The sequence below is a fragment of the Brachycentrus maculatus genome, unplaced genomic scaffold (assembly GCF_059751285.1).
Source record: "Brachycentrus maculatus isolate JH-2025_06_01 unplaced genomic scaffold, ASM5975128v1 h1tg000328l, whole genome shotgun sequence".
NCBI lineage: Eukaryota > Metazoa > Arthropoda > Insecta > Trichoptera > Brachycentridae > Brachycentrus > Brachycentrus maculatus.
Window position 1 is genome coordinate 1,162,058 of NW_028281077.1, and position 21,875 is coordinate 1,183,932.

Below are 21,875 nucleotides of genomic sequence, written 5' to 3' on the forward strand. Positions count from 1 at the left end.
CGAAATGGTAGCGCTTCCTAGCGTCGACCCGCGGTCGCAGTTCCGGGCGCGACGGGCGGCTTTACATTACATTAGTAGTATACAATAGTTACAGTTTCTTCAGCTACTCCGGATTAAGTATTTCACGTTTCTTCTCGGTAATTCAGGTTTTCTGTCCAGGCCACGGTTGTACAATGAGAGAGTTGGAGGTCCCGAGAACGTCGGGACGAAGAGAGACATCCGCCATCCGCATCTCGAGATAAGCTCCGCTTTGAAGTTATTTAAGCGATCCCTCATTCCGTTTCGTTGAATGTACTTCAGAAATGATTTCGGCTTACTCATTTCTGATCTTATATATTTGTTTGAAAAAAGATATAAATCGTTTATAAAAATTTATCTAAATTAATAATTTAACATCGATGATTCCTGTAATAAATATATAGTTTTGTATAAAATACGATTTCGTCGTTATAAGTGTTATTTTTTTCAAAATTTCAGATGTTAAACTTGCGAACGAGCCCCGTTCGCGCATATATATTTATATTGAATATAGAATGTCTTCTTATATGGAAACTGACTTCAACTCGCGCAAGTTTTCTTGAGCGGCCGTCCGGCCCGCGGTTTAGTACAAATACGACGGAGGGGGCGGCGCGGGGGGCAGGGGGGCCGACCGAAAATTATATTAAAATGACGTGTATAAAATTTTATTCAAAAGAGTATTTTTGTATCGATATTTCTAAAGTTGGTGTAAAGAGCAAAATTTCATAAATTATTATAGAAAAAAATTTAGATAAATTTAGACGTCTCGCGTTTTGTATTTACTTTTAAGGATAAGATCGAGGGATAAATTTTAGGATTTTTAAACATTTGTAAATAAAGAATACGTTAAGGTCGCCCCTACCCGCCGCGCGGAGTCCCCGTTATTAAATTATAGAAAAAAAAGTATATTAAAATGATAACCTAAATGTTTATATGACTCCGAGTGTAAAAAAGAGAAACTTCGTAAGGAAGCTATACTAGTGTAGGTGTGGGAATAGGAGCGATGCCCTGCAGAGAGCAGCGAGGTTGGCGCACTCACCCATTCTTAATACATACTTAATACTTATATTATTATATGAATCTACTTAAACATTAACATACGGTACATTGTCATAATGCTTATTATTTATCTCTTTAAGGCGTGTGTCTTTGTCTGTAAATGTTAGACTTTCAACTGTTCGGTGTACTAGTTTAACAAAAAAATATAAAACACTTTTATCGCAATGATTCAAAACAATACATGTATACTTAACTTAATGAACGTTCTTGACTATTGATGATATAACGATGCAAAGGCAAAAAAAAATAAAAACCCTTTTGTTGATCATTTGTCTGCGATACATTGAACCACCTCGCGTGGTGAATTGTCGATCCGGATCATGTATGTTTCTTTCATTAATATAACGAGTAATAAAGCTAAGCTTTTATTTGAAAACTGACTTTCAATCATTTTCCCAACCTGTTTCCCATATTTCTATGAATGTTTTTTTATGGTGGAAAAGGCATGTTCTAAATCTTGGTGGATAAACAAAGACATGTTTCCTAAATCTTGACGGATAAACAAAGCCTTGTTCTAAATTGTGGGGCATATAAAAAGGTTTGTATTTAATATTTATGGATAAACAAAGGCACGTTCGAAATCATGAGGCATATACAAAGGTATGTATTTAATTTTAATGGATAAACAAAGACATTTTCTAAATCGTGGTGGATAAACAAAGACGTGTTCTAAATCTTGACGGATAAACAAAGCCATGTTCTAAATTATCGAGCATATAACAAGATTTGTATTTAATCTTGATGGATAAACAAAGGCACGTTGGAAACCATGAGGCTTATACAAAGGTATGTATTTAATATTGGTGGATAAACAAAGACGTGTTCTAAATCTTGACGGATAAACAAAGCCATGTTCTGAATTGTGAGGCATATAAAGGGTTTGTATTTAATCTTGATGGATAAACAAAGACGTGTTCTAAATCTTGACGGATAAACAAAGCCATGTTCTAAATTGTGGGGCAAATAAAAAGGTTAATATTTAATATTGACGTATAAGCAAAGGCACGTTCGAAATTATGAGGTATATACAAAGGTATGTATTTAATTTTATTGGATAAACAAAGACATTTTCTAAATCTTGACGGATAAACAAAGCCATGTTTTAAATTATGGGGTTCATAAAGAGGTGTGTATTTAATAGTGATGGATAAACAAAGGCATTATCTCCATCGCGATGCATAAACAAAGACGTGTTCTAAATCTTCACGGATGAACAAAGGCATATTCTCAATAACTCAATAATAATAATATTCTCAATATTTTAATAAAGTATGGGTCACATTCAAAGGTAGGTTTTAAATCTTGATGGATAAACAAAGGCATCTTCTAAATCTAGGTGTTTATTTTCCCTCATACTTTCTTCAAAGACAAGTTCTAAATCTACACAGGTATATTATAAAGTGTATTATAAACCTTGGTGGATAAAAAAGGTGCCCTCTGAATCTAGGTGGATATTTATCCACATACTTTATTTAAAAACAAAAAATCTAGGTGGAAATCAAAAGTATGTTTTAAAGCTTGGTGGATAAACAAAGCATGTTCTACATCTTGGTGGTTAAAAAAGGTATTGTCTTATCTAGGTATCTACAATGTTTACTTGTATCGATCCCAGGGGAGATAAAAATAAACATAAGAGAATTTACGCTTTAATATTTATTTAATACTACCCTGGACCGGTTCCTGAAGCACAGGAGTGATCACCTTACGTTCATGTAAATAACAATCATGGTAACACTGCGTCATTACGATGCAGTGCGGCTGTCCAAATTTAAAACACAGTAAGGGACATTTTTTTTAGTACGTTTTTTTGCATTTTTGGACCGAGTAGAGTCTACTTAATCCATAAATGCAAAAAAACGTACTACAAAAAAATGTCCCTTACTGTGTTTTAAATTTGGACAGCCGAGTGCCATATGCACCATTGGCTGCGGATAAGGTTGAGAAGTTGATAGTTTTTTTAAGGCTTGGAGCTTTAAAGGCATATAAATACAATGGAGTCCTGATATCAACCTTAATGCATGGATATGGTATGATATGGTATGATATGGGGTACTTCTAGAAAAATTGGTGATGGATTTACAAACTTGTATTTATTTAGATTGGCAGTTACAGGGATATTGAAAGCTCTTAAATGTAAATTCACAGTAACATCGGGAAACAACTTTATGTTGTTTCACATTTTCAATAAATTTCGCAACATGGTTAAAAAATAACGTTGCTTTGCAAGAGCAGATCTGTCAGAAAGCCAAGATGATTCTGTATCAGATCTGGGCATGCGGTGGGACAGCTTTCAATATAATGCATGGGTATTGTGGTTGAAGTTAATAACAAAAATAAGTAAAGAACCTACGCAGCCGTTGTATCATTGTGATTAATATGCGGCAAAACGACATATCATATATCGTAGTCATACAGGAGAAAGTGACCAAGTGCATTTTTTACAATAATGTGATTATTGCCCATTTGATATCTTACTAGCTTAATATTGCCCTGAAAAAATCCCAAAGGATTTTAAACTTGGAAGTATAATATATTGACTTGTTAAAAATTACTAACTGCATTGATGTTTATTTTCTTGCCAAGCAAAAGTGACTTAAATGGCCCTCCTGGATATTTTACGTTTTGTTAGTTGGTCACTTTCTCCTGTACGACTACGGTATATTCGAATGGTGAAATAAGGAAAGAATGCAAGATAGAGGTCGTTGAGGATAAGAGATAAACGAAAAAATGTGTGTTGAGATGACTGGACATGTAATGAGAATGAGTAAGGAAAGAACGTTTAAGGCCATACTCACAATAACAGATCTCATTCAGCGTTCGGCAGCGCTAGAAGCCGCTCGTCGTTTCACGCCAATGTTGTTTTGAAATATACATATAAAATATTTTTTTTTTACAATAAATATTAAATTTTAATTTTAATTTTTTTATTTTGAATTCTTCACCTTTCCACAACTTTTTTCTTTTCAAAACCACATATTTATTTCGATGAATAACTAATTTTTTCAACATTTTGAGTGTGTCCAAATACTTGTTCACAAAATCTGGATTATCTCCAATTACAGGAGTTATTTTCGGACCTCACATACTAATATAAGAGTTTCTGCTTAATATAAAAAGCTTCTTTACATCTCACCAATAGATGTCTCTAGTGAAGTTCTAGTGATTCAAGAACAAGGTTTCTAAATTGGTTCATATATACAGAACTTCCAAGAATTTGAGTAGTGTGGTTGTCAAGGTTTCGAAATTGGTTCATATTTATAGAACTTCCAAGAATTTGAGTAGTGTGGTTGTCAATAATGGGTAGAATTGGTGAATGTTACAGTGTGTAAAGTGATCACTTAAACCAGCCTATGACGGCCGTCAGCCCCGTAATTGCCCAGACTTCCATATTATTCTTCATCTTTGATGAGATGTCAAAAAATTATATATTTTTTTCAATACGAAAACAGTGTTTTAAGAAAAAAAATCAATATAAGTCAAATGTTAATAATAATAAAACCCTTATCCGCACCCCAATGGTGCATAGGGCACTGCGTCATATAAACGCAGTGTTATCTTGATGGTTTACACATGAAGGAAAGGTGATCAGCCCTCCGCTACAGGTACCAGTCCAGGGTAATATTGAATAAATATGACAGCGAAAAAATCACTTATATTTATTTTACCCCCCTTGGGAATCGAACCCGGGACCTCCAGAACGGTAGCCGAGCGTGCTGACCATTACACTACGGAGGCGGATGTTTTAAGAAAAACATCAATATAAGTCAAATGTTACTCGGGTTTAAAGAAAGTTAAGTTGCTATAAACCCTACATACGTTAAAACGTATGTAGGGTTTATAGCCGGGGAATAAAGATAAAAGGGTGTAAAACTTGGCCTGATCAAAACTTATAATAATTTTAAATATTTGGACATCCGTGGACACACACGAATGTGGAAGAGAGGAAGATAATAGTGGCGTGGCATTCTTTCTTCTCCCCTTACCCTCGTGAAAAGAGACGGGAAGCGATCACTTTGTTAGCTAGTCAATATAATAAATAATAAATTTGGATAATTAATATAGCGCCAATGAATGAGTGAGGAAAGAACGGTAAAACAAATTTATGAGGCGAATGTTAGCGGGAAAAGAAGCAGAGGAAGACCGAGAAAAACATGGCACGATCAAGTATGCCAAATACTTGAAAGTGGTCAGGTTAAGAGTCGTAACAATCGGCGGGTATGTATGAGGAGATGCATGAACGTGGAAGAGGCGAAGAATGTTTGCAAGGACAGAGTGGTGTGGCGCTCTATTCTCTCTGCCTACCCCTGCGGGGAAGCGGCGTGATGGTTAGTTAGTTAGTTAGTTATATAGCGCCATTTTCGTAAAATAATGTCATTTGGTAAATCCGACTAGTTATTTAATACACTTTTAAAAAGGATTTTCATAAATACTGAGATTATACAAAAATGCTTTTTAGGTAAGATTCCATAAATATTTAATTTTTTTTCAATAATCTTGGCGTAAAATTACGGAACAAAATCCACCAATAAACCTTTATTATTCGATCAAAATGATACGACCAGCGACATCTATGTTTGAGACGGGAAAGCGTTTGAAGTGTCGTCGCGTTGTAAAAAGTGCCATCTATCGAAAATTAAGGTAACTTTCTTAAATTGATACCTACTAAATTTGTGTGCTATTTTGTTAAGCTTATATTTTAGTGTCGCTGATTGTCAACAGATGTCAGTAAAAGACAGTTCTCACATGCCTGAGCAAAAATATTTTATTCTATATTTCTATATTTGGCTGTAATGTTAAAGCCCAGTATTCGTTTTCGTAACTCTTTTTTTTTTTTACTTAATCTAGGTAAAATTTTACTAGGAATTGATTTCATTATTAATACACCGTTTTTGCATTGAAAAATAAGTTTTTTTTAGAAATAATTTATGGTGTTGAAAAGAAAAGAGTAACTGAAAGGAGTGGAGTAAAAAAGTTTTTTTTTTATTTAACTTCATATACATTTAAAAAAATATATATCTATGACAGATTCTTAAAAAAAATCGGGCGCAAAAAAGCGTGTGACCTCTACGGTGGTCGCGGGCGGTGATTGAATTCTGTATTTCCATTGTATCTCCTTAATAATATTCATTAATAATATGCTTAAAACAAATTTAGCATATGGGAAATTTGTTATTCATAAATAATAAATAAATACATTTATACCAACCTGATGTAGAGCTCTTTTCATGAGACAATGCTTGATTTGATTAATATTACACTTAAATTAGCCTATGACAGGTCGCAAGCCCTGTAAATACCACGACTTTTATGTCTCCTCCATAAATGTTGAAATGCCATAACGTATAAACTAATTTACCTTACTGTTGTAGTAACTTACTTAAGTATCACCAAACTGAGTTCTTATAACTAGTCAGTGTCCGGGGCAAGGAATATGACGACGATCCAAACATCAATACAAGGAAACAAATGTATAACGATTGAAACGTATCAAAAAAATTATCTCAGAATATGATTTTTTGACATTCATCATTTTATCCCCATGGTCTTCATATAAATACATATCTTCACGAGATGCTCGGATTTTTCATACCATGCATTCACTTCACCAAAAATATGTATTTTTTATTCTAAATATAATTAATATTTAAAGCATTTATTTTTTTTACATTTTTTTTACAAAAAAGTTAATGACATTAGTATATTTCTACTCACCGAGATTTTCATGTCTACCGGTTTCGAGACGTACCCGTCTTTTCGTCAGGACAATCACTAACACAGCATGCAAACAATACCACCCTTCACCACCATAGCACCATTTCCACACTTAAAACTACACAAAATGTTTAACCCATGCGATTTTCGGTCGACCCGAAGACCAAAATGCACTACAGGTTTCAGCACAAACACGCGTTACGAGCCGAGGTTAAAAATATATTTTTTAATGAAATAAAAAAATTAAATAGCTTTGTTTTTAACCACTTTTTTATTGGTGCTTTTCTCCGACCGGTTTAGACAAGAAGCTAGTCATCGCCAGGGTTAAACCTGCGAAAAACATTCATGAAACAATATTTTTTATTCTGTTACTTACTAATTTATTGTAATTTATTAGCAAATAGGTCGAAATATTTGCACACAATGAAAACAATTAACAAAGACTGACAATGTACACAATAAGATGTCATTTAAACAAAAACTTTGTTACTTATTGTTAAAATAAGTAATTCAAGGGAATGGAATCCATTTAGAATTCAAAACAATTGATATTTAATTATATTGATTTAAATTGAAAAGAATGTTGAAAAAATATAATTTTCTGGGAAGAAAATATTTTACCACTCCTACTACTACCATCACGCCGTTTTCCCGAAGGGGTAGGCAGAGAGGATGGAACGCCACACTCCTCTGTCTGACTCTAGCTTCCTTCACATCCATACATGTTGTCATACATGTCCTCCGTTTACGCAGACTTTTGACACCGCCGGATTATAGGTACTCATTGATCTGATCGTGCAAAGCTTTTTTCTGTTGTGTTCTCGCGCTCACATTCGCCATATATACTTTCTTAGTCATTCTCTTGTTATCCATTCGCTCCACATGTCCATCCTTAAAGAACTCTGTTTAATCATTTCAAACATCCCTAGTTCAGCCTTACATTCCTCTCAAGTAACTTCGTTTTTAATTGTCATTTAATGATCTTCCACACATTATTCTTAGGGAGCGCATTTCGACGGCATCCACTCTGCTTTTATCCTTCCTTTGCCAGCTCCATGTTTCGCTTCCATTAAATTTTCATTATCCAAAAAACGCGTTCTTCAGCTTTTCATGATGTTTCAGAACTTTTCAATATTATTCAAAAATTATAGAACATTTCCTGAAAAGAATTTTTAAGACTCAATTTTTTTTGTCGATAGGAATCATTTTTACTCAATTTATTTTACCTTTTTACCATTATTTTCAGCATCAGCAATTTTCGGGCGCTGGATTCAGTACTTCTTTTTCACATTTTTTTTATTGTTGTATATATCTATTTATTTATTTGTTGACATAAACATATGTAATACTCATATAACTTTGACATGATACAGGGTCCTTAAGGTGATGTATTCACGAATTGCAACGTATTACTTTTGTACATATATAAATATATATTTTTTAAATTTATTGGCAAAGCACCCAACTTTGCATATATTTATTTTACCATAATCACACTACTTACGAATGATAAATGAGGTGCGACAAAAAGATTAATATTTTTATTCTTAATTTATTATTTCTGTCAAAAAATGTATGATCAACAAGCCTAAAGGCTTTGTGAGGTGAGGTCTCAAGCTAATTTATACAATAAAAGGTTTTTCGTAGTTAAATAAGATCCACAGCGGACCGTTTTATTTTTATTTTTCAAGTAATTAATTTATAAATACTTACATCATTCGTAAGCAAAGGGTTCACAGTAAAGAAGTAAAAACTACAACACTTTGAGTGTGTCCAAATACTTGTTTCTGTTAATCAAAAAGCTTGTTTTCATCTCACCAATTGATGTCTCAAGTGAAGTTCAAGTGATTCAAGAACATTGTTTCAAAATTGGTTCATATATATAGAACATCCAAGAATTTGAGTAGTGTGGTTGTCAATAATGGGTAGAATCAGTAAATGTTACACGTGTGTAACTGTTACATTTACTACACACGTGTGTTACACGTGTGTAGTAAATGTTACAAGTGATCACATAAACCAGCCTATGACGGTTGTCAGCCCCGTAAATGCTAAGACTTCCATATTCTTCTTCATCTTTGATGAGATGTCAAAAAATGATTAGTTAATACTACGTTGCAATACCGTTTAAGGAAATAGGAAAGTTTAAGGTTAAATTTAATAAAAAAACAGGCAATGTAACTTAATATTTTATTCATTGTATATTAGGGTGGGCTATTTTTTTGCGAATTAAATTATGAAAGGAGTCCAAAAAGTTGCCTTTTGAATTACTTATAACCTAAAAATATTTAAAAAAATATTCAATACAATTTTTGGCCCTCAACAAGAGCTTAAAGTTAATAAATCGATGACTATTTCTTTTACTGTACCCTACTCCTTCCCAAGGGAAGGTTCTACAAGGCCTGCATGTGACAAGTCACACGCAGGCCTTGTAGAACGCTGCGTAAAGATAGTGACAGAAGCCTCGATGACGGTAACTTGCTAGAAAGCAAGAGATCTTGTTATACGAACGAAAATAATGCCCAGGACTAAAATACCATCATTCAATAGTAGAAACATTATGAATCATAAATATTGCTTTTATTTTCATATTCTGCTTTATATAGAAAAATCTGTGAATTTCGTGATATTAATAATTAAAAAAATATGTTTTAATTGTAGAAAAAAAGCAATTTCAAAGATTTGAAATAAACTTTTTTTTGAGTTTTTACTATTCTTTTATTTACGATTGTTTCTCATAAAATAAAAATTTGATATTTTGTGGAGATTGAGAATTTTACTGAAAAATACCAAAATATATAATATTAATTTCAAGTCTCGGTTGAGGGCAAAAAGTATCATGGAATAATTTTAAAAATATTTTTGACATTATGTAAAATCTAAAATGCAACTTTTTACACCACTTTCTCTTCGATATCTAAAAAAATATTTTTTCATACATCAACGGCCCACTCCATTGTACACGGTGGTACAGTTTTTCACATGTATGTTAGGTATATCGACATTGGAGACGGAAAATTTACACAATACCTATGTATAAAGCAACAAAAAGAACACGGACTTATAATAACATGATACTAATTAATATCAAAATAATCCTTAAATAATAAATTTTATATTTTCTACACATCTATAAGTAGGAAGTATTACAATTTTTTTGGAATCAATAATTTTAATCACACTATCGTTAAAAAACCGTACAGCCAAATGTGATGAAAACTGAAAAAAAACAGTAGTAAGTGATAAATTGTATATTATTTGTAATTAAACATATAAATTAATATCACACGTTAAAGGCTTCAAAAGCAATTTTCAGACAATCTACCTCAGATAGAAATTCAATAAAAACATAACGATGTGCTTATAAAAGTGTAAACAAATTATTATCTACATATGTAGGTAGGTAATAAAAAATATACATATTCATAAAACCGAGAAGTGGCCACTTATTTGTTTGATCCATTGAACCATTGAAATGGTCATTTTGCCGACAGACGTTTGGGAGAACGGCCATTCGACCAAATAAAACTCTTTTTCTAACTTGTTAGTTATGTTTGTCTCTCATTATTTATAGTAAATTATTATTTTTCAATAATTTATGAAAGATTGAGTTTTTTACAATCTATATGTCATTACTTGTTGACGTTTTGCCGAATGAGGATTTGATCAAATAAAGCTGTTTAAAAACTCATTTCTAACTTGTTGATTATGTTTATATGGCGTTATTTGTATGGTGAACTTTGGATTTTTTTTAGTAAATAATGATAGATTGAGTTTTTTTAAAAATTCTATATGTCGTTACATGTTGACGTTTCGCCAAATGGCCAAACAATTGTTATTTGTCAAAATTTACTTTTAACTTTTTGATTATATTTGTCTCGTACCCACTATTTGCATAGCCAACTATTGAAAAAAAAGGAGGTTATAAAAGGTTGGCGTTTTCACATTTTATAGGTCATTACATGACCAAATAAAATTGTCAATTGCTAAAATAAATTTCTCACTTGTTAATTATGTTTTTCTTACATTATTTGTATGGTGAATTTTGGAAAAAATATAATATACATTATGAAAGGTTGATTAATACTTATTGAAAGGCAATGTTCTAGCAGTTGATAATTGGGTAAATTTATTCAGTGAAATATCCATCCTCCCTAATACCCATCGGCGATTTTCGTCAACTTAGAGGTATAAAAGATAAAATAAGTAGCCAGTCTCGTATTTTGTTTAAATCATGAAAATAGCAATGCATAATATGACACGGAAATAGGTATATACTTCAAAACTTTCAAGGTTCCGAATTAATCTTCTTATATTATAATAACGCATATATTTTTAAACTGTTTATAAAGTTTTAAACCACTTAGACGGAATATCGGACCTAGGTTTTTTATATTTACAAATGTATGACGATGCTACATGTAAACTTTTTTGAAAATATATTATAATCTAATTTTCCCTTCAATATAATAATTCGGATGCATTACACTTACACAATGTTTTTAAAAAGGTACTTTTAATGTAATATGATACACCAATAGCGAGAAATGTGGACTCAGTTTAAAAGTGAAAGATTATATCTAATTTAGTTCCTAGTTGCTAATAACTGGAATGAATACTGACACTTGTGTTGACAATGTGAAAAAAAAATTAATTTGAAATATATAGTAGTAAAACCATAAACCTTAGAAAATGTATGCACATTTTATTGATTATTCATAATAATTTTGTATTATTTATTTTGTATTTAGTATTTAGTAATTAGTAACATTTTATTGATTATTCATAATAATTTTGTATTATTAATTTTGTATTTAGTAAAATACTACCTCAAGGGCGCTTTGCTGTAATACAGGGTGGCGCCAAATTGATCACCCTAACAGAAGATATTATAATTTTTGCAAATAGCATCGTACGTCAATCATATTTGATATTTGTAAACTAGACAGCTGTAGTATATATAAAAAATGGTAAACGGGCATAAATATGTATCAATGCTGGCGGTAGCCACTTGACACATATCATCTTTTCCAGGTTCAAATAAATATTTTCATCACTGAAAATAATTTTTTTAAATTTTTTCAAAAAAATATTGAAAAACAAATTTGGATGATTTATTTTGCGGCACCTTAAATCTGTTTGTATCCTTCAGTAGTCTAGTTCACAAATTTCAAATATGATACCCAAACGACTAAATTTGTAAAAATAAAAGCATCTTCCCATAGGGCGATTAATTTTGCGGCACACTGTATTAAATGATACATTGTTAATTTTCGGACAAAACATTATTTTGGGTACAGTGTCAGATTTTTTGGTCAAATTTGTCGGATCTAGTACATCTAGTACGTGTCCGTTAGGATCGTATAGCCATCGAACGTAATTCTTATACAATTAAAAAATATAGCAAGGAAGGAAGTTAAGTTTCATGTTTTGTAATATTTTAAATAATTATTTAAAAACACAGAATTAATCAATCCACCAGGTATTAACATATAATATTTAGATTATATATTGATACCTGATTGATTGAAAATTACAAAAAAATATTTTGATCTAGTAAGTACATTTATTGCCAAATATTTAAACAAAAACAATTGTGTGCATACATTTACTAATGATTATATTCATTTATACTATATTTATATATGAAAATGGCGTAAACGAGAGATTATGTTAATTTATAATGTCTCATACTGTCAGCGACAAATTTTGACAGGGCTCTTGTAACAGTAAAATAATTCAAAAAGAAAAAGTTAAGATTATTTTTATTAATTGTTTATATTTAATTGATTATGTGTATATTTGTTTAAAAAAATGATCAAGTGCTTGCATTGTAGAATAACATGATGAATTAAATATAAAAATATAATAATTGTATAAGACCACTTTTTGAGTTATTGTAGAATAATGTTGATGGAAACATCTTTAGTTCTGCATAAGAGCATCTGAAGTTCTCGAAACTAGCCGTGTTTACGTTAATAAACTCAAAAAAGTGGTATTATACAATTGGTTTATTTTTTAATTAAAAAATAGAAGGTATCTTCAGCTATTTGTATGGATATAGTAAATTTCCCGAAAACGCTTTTAGAATAATATGTACAAATATTTTAATAAAATAAATCAAGCATTACATATAAAAATCAAAATATAAGAGGATGAGTTATATTTTTTGTATGAAGTCGTTGTTCATTCCAGTATGCATATTTATATTTTGTACAATTAATTAAAAATAATGATAAAAAACATTAATATATTGCAACCATAACATCAAACACACTTTTTATATAATGTTACTTTTATATTAGTGGTTATACCTTAAATGTATACTTTATAAATAATATTACACTTTATAACACAGTAACGTATCATGTAGAGTAGTTTAATTTTATGAATTCGGATTTTAATCACATTTTAAAATACCTGTATTAAACTTATCCAAAGTTACGAAAAATTCTAATTCATTAATTGTTCGTGAGATTACGAGAAGAAAAAAAATTGATGCATTTTACACCAGAACCAATAAACAAGCACTTAGATAATTGAATTTACTTTAAAAAGAAAATGGATTTTTTAAAGAAATTTTACAGAGAAATCAGGCTGATTCCATTTTTTACAAAATCATAAAATTGTAGGCTTGCCAAATTATCCATATAATCATTAATTTACAGATTATTATTAAAATAGTTTTGCAATAAATGTCTCGGTTGTGGTCCCGTGGTTAGTGTCGTGGACTGAGTCAAGGTTTAGGGGTTCGAACCCACTCCACCATGACTTGACACCTATTTATATTAACGGGCAAATTGAGCCTACAAAAATAGTGTAAAATAAAAATTTATGTTTGTATAATAAGCGCACCAATTTATTTCATTGCATATTTTGTATGTTTTTAAACAATAAATTATAAAAAAATCGAGTCAAAAGAAGGCGTATTTTCATTTCATCATATTTTGTACAAATTTTGTAATAAACACAAATAGGAAAACACTTTATAAAAAGAAAACTTCATAAAATGACACAAGCAAAGTGAAAAGTATTAGCGTTAAGTTCACTCATATTTATTTTACACAATTACCATATCACTGCAGTTTGAAGGTTCTAGTGCTAATAATACACCAATATAATAAGTTACATACCAAAGATGTCATATAGATTTAAAAGAAAAAAAATAATGTTTAACATACATAAGCTTATTTAAAATGAGTAAACATGAATATAGCTTGCACACAAATAAACATAGAAAAAAATATAAAGTAGCAATACAACAAAGACAATATAAATGAAAAATGCATACGTAAAAACAACAATAAAAAACAACCTCATTCACAATATGTTGTGTGATAAATATGTTGATTTTACATAATAATAATGTAGGTACATTAATATAATTTTAAAAGTACATTTAGGTGAGGCAATTGACGGTATCGTAAATCACGTATATTTATCATTTATATATATATATATATATATATATATATATATATATATATATATATATATATATATATATATATATATATATATATAATATATGTATATATATATATATAAATATATATATATATATATATATATATATATATATATATATATATATATATATATATATATATATATATATATATATATATATATATATATATATATATATATATATATATATATATATATATATATATATATATATATATATATATATATATATATATATATATATATATATATATATATATATATATATATATATATATATATATATATATATATATATATATATATATATATATATATATATATATATATATATATATATATATATATATATATATGTATATAGTTATCCCTGAAAATAAGTGATTTCGTCAATATCTGCAAAGCTTTTGCGATAAGCTTTTCTAAATTAAATTTATGTTTTAAATGAACGGACTAGGCTAATCAAATAAAAAAATGGTACATACTTAGTACAGTTACAAAAAACAAATATTTTAATTGTACGTGTTGTGTTAAATTTAATTGAAAATTATTCGATGAATTGAATGAGTTTCATTGAAGAAAATAATAAGTTTAAAAAAAAACTTTAATTGTACATACGTGTTATTTATATGTACCTATATAAACGAGTATATACAATTTTTTAACATTCACACAACATTCAGAATTAAATATTTATATTTATAGTAATTTAAGTTCTAAAAAAACTCATAGTTTTCATGTATGTACAGTTTGAATGCAGATATAGCAATTACACTTTCTGTATAATATGTAAATTTCCGTACGTCTTACAAATCGGAAAGCATATTTTATACTAAAAAAAACAACAACAAAAATATGTGATTCGAGGAGCTTAAGCAGAATTTCATAATTTTAAAAAGGAACTTTTGTATACACTTAATGATTAAACATTTTTACAAGTTGACTGCATTCCTTTTGTTCTAGTGCCCATTTCTTAATGATTAAAACCTAAATATGGAATTCTGAAAGAATCACATTTAGCATAAATAAACGATGAACTTCTTAGAACTGTGTTTGGTAGATGCACTGAGGTTGACATTTTCACATTTCTAAATATACTTAAAATTAATATATGTAATAGTACAAAACAACTTTACTGGCTTTCCATTTGTACATTTTAAAAGTACTTACAATATATATGAAATTGGGGACGCAACGCAGAAGCTTTTTAAATAGGAAATACGGTTTACAGTTTCTCTTAATAAGGTAAGGGCTTGTTTTTCACAAATAAAATGTATGTTAACATATTGAAGTTTTTAATTCAGCGTTTTATATCACAGTCGACAGACTATTATACTATCAGCGTACCCCACTTAGCATACAGTCTCTTTGCATTTTTTTTTACAAAATTAGTAAGAAACATTCGAATTCCTAACTAACCTTTTACTTACCATCGTGCCTTTTCCTTTCTGAGAGGCAGAGAGGATAGAACATCTCAACACTATAGGCAAACATTGTTCGCCTCATCCACATTCAGTCATCTCCTCATGCGTGCTTGTCGATTATTCCGGCTCCTCTCCACTCTAAGTATTTGAATTATTTAATTAAATAATCAAACTACTTCCCCACAGGGGTAGGCAGAAAGAATAGAACGCCACCCATTCTGTCTTTGCGAAAATTCTTCATCCCTTCTACATTCATGCATCTCCTCATACATACCTGCTTATTATCCCGACTCCTGAGGAAGTATTTGACGAATCAAAAACTTCCTCTGTTTCTATTTCCAAACTACATTCGCTTCGTAAAGTTGATTTTCCTTTCTTTGGTCACCCATTCTTTCCTCAAATCTATACAATCACAACACACCTTACTTAATTTGACGGATAATCCATTATGTCCGCCTAACATGCATTCCTTATTTCAGTATACGAACAAATATTTAAGTAAATCACATATCGAGTGAATTCAGGCTACATTCATTCTCATACATAACTTACAATTGAAAATAAAAAATAGCTTAAATGGCTGTTTGTCAATAGATAAGAAATTTTAGATATTAAAATATTTATTAATATTCATATTTTTTTGACTGTCGCAAATATTTTTATGTATCTAAATCGTCGTATGCTATGTTGGGGTAAGCTTAAATAAATTTACTGCATGCTTTTAGCTTTCTAGTGTCTGTAGACTGAAATTACGAAACACTGTTTAGGAAAATTAGCCCATATAAAGTGTTAAACAATGATGAAGTATGGTTTAGCATGCTATCAGTTTTATCCATACACATTCAAAAGATTTACACAGATATTTAAGTAGACGAGTGAATGATAGTGCGATAAATATCCCATGAAGCTTTGTATGCATCATGAATATTTATTTTTTTGAAAATACCACAGATTTATTATTTATTGATTTTGCATTTACTTTGTGAGATAAAATGGCGATTTAATTATAAAAAAAATTAAACGCTTGTAAAACACCACTATTGAATCTAACAAAGCATACACGACTAGTTTCGAAAACTATAGCTAATAAGAAAATTTGTACGATTTAAGTTTTTTATTTACATTTCTTATCGGAACTGCATTTTAAATAATGAAATAATAAGTATACCTTAAAGTTTTTTCTAATTTTATTTTATTTGACCAGTGATCGGGTTTCATCATCATTAGAAAGAAGAAGAAACTATTAAATTGTAATTTATTATTAGATTAAAACCAATATTTTTAGCTTTTCCACTTTTTTATTTGACCAGCGACCGGGTTTCGTCGTTACCGACATCATCAGACTGGTGATCAGACCAGTCTGATGATGTCGGTAACGACGAAACCCGGTCGCTGGTCAAATAAAAAAGTGGAAAAGCTAAAAATATTGGTTTTAATCTAATAATAAATTAAAAATGCAATTCCATCACGAAGTGTCAGTGGATAATATAAATCTATTATTAAATTGTTGTTTTATTATAGAGATCACTTGTAGTTCTCGAAACTAGTCGTGTTTACATTAATAAACTCAAAACTGGTCTTAAGAAAGTGTTTTATTTTTATATTTATATATAAAATACCAAAATTAAACACAGTGGATAAATTATAAGCAATTATGAAACCGTTATCCGTTTTCTTAGTATAAATAAATTGGACGGCCAAGTTTTTCTCCTCATAAGTTCAATTGAGCATGTTTTGTGATGGCAACTCGGCAAATATGACTTATCTAGAATACACGATTCATTAAAATCGCGGTGTTTAATGAACATGGTAAATTATTTAAATTTAATGTAAATAGTAAATATGATAACTTAGACATTATGATTTCTTCAACTGGACCGTCCAATATAAATATTTTTAAGGTTTCCTTAAAAATATAAATGCCAACTTCGTTGTGATGAAAATGTGATTAAAAATGTATTACAGTAACACCCCGACTTACGTCAATTCTCAGATACGTAAAATTACAGAAATATCGTGTTGTATTTTATACAACTTGAAAACAAAAAAAATATTGTTTTCTTTTGATTACCTAGTCGAAAATATGTTGTCACATTGATAATTTTCCCATATTATAATAGATGAATTGGTATGCTTTAAAAAAAATATATGTGTCGAAAATGGAACACAGATTTTTCCTTCCTAACCAATAAGGATTATTTAAACACAATTCGCTTAGAAAAAATCTATTATTGAAATGGTCAAAAACATTTTGAAAAAAGTTATCGTTAAACTTCATTCTTTATTCAAAAATGTATTATTAAGTTTCACGGAAGAAATCAATGAATTCAATAAGAGCTTTGCTAATTCATTGAAACGTTCAAATACATTATTTATTTAAAAAATGTATTATTAAGTTTTATGGAAGGAATCTAAGAATTCAGCATGAGCAACGCTAATTTATTAAAACGTACAAATACATTATTTATTTCATATTTTAATATTTAGATTAAAAGAAGAAATTTAGGATCTCAACACGAGCAATGCATTGAAACGTTAAAATACATTATTTGTTTAATTTTTATTTAAATATTCATGGAAGGTATGTAGGAATTCAACATAAATGACAATTACGACAGAGGTAGGAGTGTTACTGAACAGTACATAAACATATCGCTCTTTCCTTTCAAGAACGTCATAAATCAAAATACTTGATTTTTCAGGAGAACGTTTTTTAAGTTTAAAAATATAATACAATGTATTAAAAATAAATATCAAGCCACTTATTGAACTTTTTTCTGCGCAACAGATCTTTTTAGGTAAAACCTGAAGGTTTTTTCTCCATTTGAAAAATATTTAGTATATTAAAAAAAATAGTTAAACGATATCTTTTCTTCAAAATGCAAAAACAACACTTTCTGCCCTGTAGCGGGTAAATATCATGCTAAAAATATGCCACTTTTGCTGGGATAAAGCACATTTTCTGGGCATTCCGAAAACACGCACAACTGAAAATCGACGATTTTTGATTTATGACGTTCTTGAAAGGAGTGAGCGATATGTTTGATATAGATTTTATCTTTTAAGCTTCTGCATGCAATATTTTCAGCAAAAATATCTATTTTAAATCTTAGAGGGTACCTACATACACATGTATATTTCTAAAATTAATAACCCTTAAATTTATGGCGTAATGTTAAGGGTTACGCGTTATTACATAAAATGACAATATCTTCTTTCAGATTGAAGATCCAGTGAGACTTGAGGTCCATGATTTTAATATCGATTCTTCATTGATGATTACCTGGTACAATCTTCTCCCCATGCAGGACTCGTGGAGTGAGAAAAGTAAGTTACAGATCTGAAAAAAAGGAAAAAGAAGTATGACAATTTGTATTGTGTTTTGAATATTGAAAGCATTAACTTTGTGGATCATATTGATATATTATTTCGAGAAATAAAAATACTTTGTGTTCTGATCCACTCACATTTTTATTAACCAACTAGTTTCAACAACAACCTGTTGCCCTCTTCAGGGTTTCAGTAATAAATGAAACCCTGAAGAGGGCAACAGGTTGTTGCCGAAACTAGTTGGTTAATAAAAATGTGAGTGGATCAGAACACAAAGTATTTTCATTTCTCGAAATAATATAACAATTTGTATTACCTAATGTTTCGACATTCACATTCATTATAAAGTCGTTGTTATATTCTTTTAAAGGTTCATTTATTGGAAATTGAAATATGGACCAGGAAATGGGAATCTGTCATAGCAGTGTCGCAAAACGAAGTGTCGCATTATGAAGTTATTGATATACATTTATTGATTTGGTGTTTAATTTGTAGAACTCCATTTTAATTTATGTATTATTCTTAAATCAAACACAGATTTTTTAAGGCTACTAAGTTGTATTATATTAACAAAAACACATAAAAAATTATATTGTGACAATTATTTCGCCTTGTTAGTGCATTATCAAACGAATGTGAAGATTAAATGGACTACGGTCCTTATGTAGCTATACAATTCTAAGTGACAGTTTTAACATGTGCAGCAATAATTTATGGGAGACAACAATAGCTAATGGGGGATGTAGGTATGTACCCTTATATATTTATTTTTCTGGGAAAGCAAGAATTTATTGACATGGCAATTTTTTTTAAAGAATTAATGTTTTAAAGCTAAATACAATTGTTGGTAATATTATTTTTAAGAATTTATATTTATAATTTAAATGAAAAACTATAAGTTTTACATTCTTTTATAGGTCTATTTATTGGAAATAAAAATATGGACAAGAAATTAGAAATCTGTTTTAAAGTCAACATGCTAGAAAAAACCATAAGAAACCGAAGTGGAGCATTATAAATTTGTTGTTATATTCTTTAATGGGTCCATTTATTATAATAGCAGTTTTAGCAAATAAAAATCTATCAGCGGAAGCTAAACTGGCAGTACACAATGGAGTTCTGGTTCCAACCCTTATGTATGGAAGCGAAGCATGGAGTTGGCAAAAGAAGGATGAAAGCAGACTGAATGCAGTCGAAATGCGATCCCTCAGACGAATGTGTGGCAAAACGATGTTTGATAGATGTTCGAATGATGAAATAAGGAAAGAATGTAAGGCTGAGATAAGCATTATCGATAAAATTAAGAAAGGTGTGTTGAGATGGTTTGGACATGTGGAGCGTATGAGTGAAGAAAGAACGGTTAAACAAATTTATGAGGCGAATGTAGTTGGAAAAAGAAGCAGAGGACGACCGAGGAAAACTTGGCACAATCAGGTATGTCAAATACTTGAAAGCGGCCGGGTCAGGAGTCGTAATAATCGTCGGGTATGTATGAGGAGATGCATGAATGTTTGCAAAGTTTGCGAAGAGGCAAAGAATGTTTGGAAAGACAGAGTGGTGTGGCGTTCGATTCTCTCTGCCTACCCCTGCGAGGAAGTGGCATGATGGTTAGTTAGCTAGTTTTTTTATTATAATTTAGTGCATGGACAAGGAATTGGAAATATAATTGTTTTAGTAAGAAACGGAAATGGCGCATTATAAAGTTATTTTTATTTTCATTTATAAGTCCATTCATCAAAGTTTAGCGTATGGACAAGGAATTGGAAATCTGTAACGGAGAACGTGTAATATTTAGAAACCGAAGTGGCGCATTACAGAAATAAGAACACACACACAAATATATTTAATCAGCATTTACTATAGCACCTATAGTGATGTGTGGCTGAGTGCATCGTGTCATGTAAACAGTAACATGTTCATTACAAAAATGCACTATCTAGTACAGTGGTTGGCAACCTACTACCCGCGGGTAGTTGAATTACCCACTACAATTTAAATTAACCACAATGAAAATATGTTTTTTTTTACAAAAAAATATCTATTATTTGAAAATAACAATAATTAAAAATGTAAAGTATATGAATAATAATGTTTTTTTATCACGTTTAAATAACTATATATATATATATATATATATATATATATATATATATATATATATATATATATATATATATATATATATATATATATATATATATATATATATATATATATATATATATATATATATATATATATATATATATATATATATATATATATATATATATATATATATATATATATATATATATATATATATATATATATATATAAATATATAAATATATATATATATATATATATATATATATATATATATATATATATATATATATATATATATATATATATATATATATATATATATATATATATATATATATATATCTAATACATTTAGAGTGATTCCAAATACTTGTTCACAAATCTGGATTATCTCTAATTACGAATTATACTAACATTATTTTTTGACATCTCAACATCCCGTCTTACCATAGATGGCTATTGTGAACTCGTGCGTACTGTGTTAAGAGTTCAATCAACATATAAAAGTTTTGAAAATTCGAGTAGTGTGGTTGTCGATCATGGGTATAATTGGTGAATGTTATACGTGTGTTAAGTGATCACTTAACCAAGCCTTTGTAAATGCCCAGACTTCCACATTCTTCTTCATCTATGTTGAGATGTCAAAAAATAATGCAAATAACATTATTCAACACTGTTATCATCTGATACTGATGTGACACTGACAGTTCTACCGCTAATACTCACTCCATGTCGAAGTTAAAAAAAAACGAAGAACTTTTACCCACTTAA

The 21,875-nt window shown here is 29.7% G+C and overlaps 1 protein-coding gene across 1 annotated transcript in view; it reads right to left on the reverse strand.

Moving 5' to 3' along the window:
• Positions 1-17,150: 17,150 nt before the first annotated feature.
• Positions 17,151-21,875, reverse strand: part of dsx (transcription factor doublesex) — a 240,136-nt gene continuing 235,411 nt past the window's right edge. Inside the window, exon 4 of the mRNA XM_088268804.1 lies at positions 17,151-19,023. The gene's annotated coding sequence lies outside the window, so the exon portion shown is untranslated. The remainder of the gene's footprint in view (positions 19,024-21,875) is intronic.